Consider the following 2,947-nt stretch of genomic DNA (forward strand, 5'->3'; position numbering starts at 1 on the left):
ATTTCAAGGAGGGCTCTGCCTTCACACCTCTGCCAGGTAACCCTTCCCTGACCTATGGCAACACATTCTCCTTCCCATTTTATACACACCACAACACCCGACACTATCAGTGTCCTTACAGTACTACAGAATTAGAGTTTTGTGCTACAGTTTAAAAGAGCCACAATATTATTTCCTGCCACAATAGAGAGTAAGTCAAATCCATCTGTCAAGAATGAATTAGAGGTAAGTAATCACATCAGAGAGCACAGTAATGGACTAAACCTCTTTAGCTCTGATGTACTACAGTAACAAGAGCACAGACCACCAGTTTTCCTGGGTGTCCATCCCCCTTCCAAACCTCACAAGAAAATTACCTCGGTAATTACTGAAGAATTTGCTAACAAATTCTCCCCTTTTTCATTTTACATTCACTATGACAGTGCCATTAGAGCCCAGAGTGATTTGCACAGGCAGATCACTTGAAACTTGTTCCTTAGAACAGGAAATGCAAGCAGCCCCTTCCCCCAGAGCAGCTGGGTCCTGTGCTGTCTGCTTCGGCTACAGAAAGAACAGCTCATCTCTCTCCTCACTGGCCCCACCAAGTATCTGTGAGCCAATGCAAAATAGGAAAGCCTCAAGAGCAACCCAGACACCCACCCTAGAAGGGCACAAAGCCACAGAAATAACTTTTAGTTGCTTCAAGAATTAGAATCCGGATTTCTCTCTTCCTCAGTGCACGTAGGAGGGAGCAGCACCTTTTCCATGTTTTATGTCAGCAGATAAACTCAAGGAATCTGCAGTAAAATAGGTGGAAGACCTCCCAATCCTATTAAAGACTAAGTTTAAACCAAACTGAAATAGTCTTAAGAGATTGTCAAGAAATGTCTAGAGTCCCTTTTACTTTCTGGTTTCTCCAAATCTATGCAGCATTTTAAGAGGCAGACATTCAACTGGGTCATCTCCAGCAGCAATTTAGACAGTCAGTTTACTCGACATTTCCTCTTAGAAGCTTTAGAGGAGAAACAATCAGCAAAGGGAAAATGCAGGCTACCAACTTTCTGCCTCTGTTGCAGGGAGAAGGAGGGAAAAAACAACATCTCCCACACAATATAGGCATATTAGAGGCAGTCAGATGCAGTTCCACAGCCAGCTCACACTAACGTGAGACCAAAGTGATGCCTCAAGAGCAGCTCCCAGACTTCCCCAGTACATCCCACTCTTCTTTCCAACCCTTTTCATTACTCAAAAGCTATGCTTTCTGAGGTACCAAATTTTTTGATGAACTATTCCTGAGCAGCTATGGTATTTTCACTGAATCTTCATTATCGGAAGAAAGGCACAGCTGAAAGGTCAAGATCCTCCCTCTGCAAGGACTTAGAGACAAAACCAAAAAAGTACAGGTTTTGCATAAACTGGGTATCAAGTTACAGGATATCAACTTGTTAGTTACACAAGAAACTATGCTGTACCTCTTCAGGGGTTAATGAAACACTTTTCTGTAACAGAGATAAAAAAATAGGGGAAATGAAATTATCCTGAAAAACCCCTCCCTTTAAGAACCCTTGTCTGCACAAAGCCACCTTTTAAAAATCACCAGGCAATCAGGAAGCATTTTAGACAAGACCCACAGAGAGAACTGGGCTTCAGAACACACAAGCTTTATGTACTTCAACATGTTTGCCATTCTCTGTGCAAAGCACCTCTCCATCTCAAGTCAACTTTCACTTGGGCTTCAAGTTGCTTGGATGCATCAGGACATATATTACTTCAGACATACATATTAATGTAAAATTAGGTGCCATGATCTGTTCACAGGACTTCAGACAATCCATTCTGGGGGCAAGAGCCACCAAATAAAAACAGATTTCCTGCTGTGCAAGGAGGAAGTATATCTGTCAAATAAGTTTCTTAGTCCTTATCCATTATTCTCCTACTAGAAAAATAACCAACACATCAAACCTGCCAGTAGTAGGCTTATATAGAATTCCAGTGAGAAATCTTTAAAAGCTGAAAGCAACTGCACTATAGAATATATCCTATATTACACAGTCACTTCCCTAAAATATATTTATTAAAATGGCAACTTCTTATTAACCAGATCTGTCCTCTGGATATCTTCAAGTCGAAAGCATATGAAACAAACAGACTGGGAACGCATTCCCAGAGTTGTTTTGGTTACAGAAATGTTATTACTGACAATGAAACACAAGAACAACATGAAACTTAGCTTGATTTTTAAGCCTTAAGCTAAAAATTCTACTGCTGACAACATTAGCAATGAATACACACATACGTAGGAAATGTGTGTATGAAAACATACGGGAATTCTGTGCAGAAAATCTCCCCTTATTCCCTTGTTCACCCCCTTGCAAAAGCACTTCAACCTCAGGTGTGCTCTTTTAAGGACTATCATCTAATAGTGTCAAGGGGTATTTTTAATCTTTACAGCAATATATAACAAAAGGTAAGAGTCCAGCTACAAAATCACAGCGAGTTACACCTCACTCCTCTACTCATAACCTTTAAAACTAAAGTGTAACAAAGCACCAGCTGAGTAATGCCGAAGGATTACAGCAGTTTAGAGGTAGTTTGCAACTGCAAACTCTTGGAAAGCAGACATTCTTCTTTAAGCAACCCACGTTACTACTGACCAAACGAAGATTTCACCATTATCTGCTACACACACACGCGAACACTGAAAGAATCTCAGCACTCCGCCAGGGCAAGTTGGGGTAAAGAGAGAAAAAGTTTAAACGTGCATTTCGCTGTTTATGTAAGAACCGAGCAAAAACACTCTTCTCATATCTTTCCTAAAACTTCTGCTGAGAAATCGCTTCGGCTCCAGAAAGCCCGGGCTCGACGCGGCCCATCGAGCGGGAACCGCAGCCCTCGGTCCTGCTCCCCTCCCGGGACGGGGCTCTGGGGACCGCCGAACGCGGGCCGGCCGCACACGGGCACCGGCGGC

The sequence above is a fragment of the Corvus brachyrhynchos genome, unplaced genomic scaffold (assembly GCF_000691975.1).
Source record: "Corvus brachyrhynchos isolate BGI_N302 unplaced genomic scaffold, ASM69197v1 scaffold21, whole genome shotgun sequence".
In the NCBI taxonomy this organism is placed as follows: Eukaryota; Metazoa; Chordata; class Aves; order Passeriformes; family Corvidae; genus Corvus; species Corvus brachyrhynchos.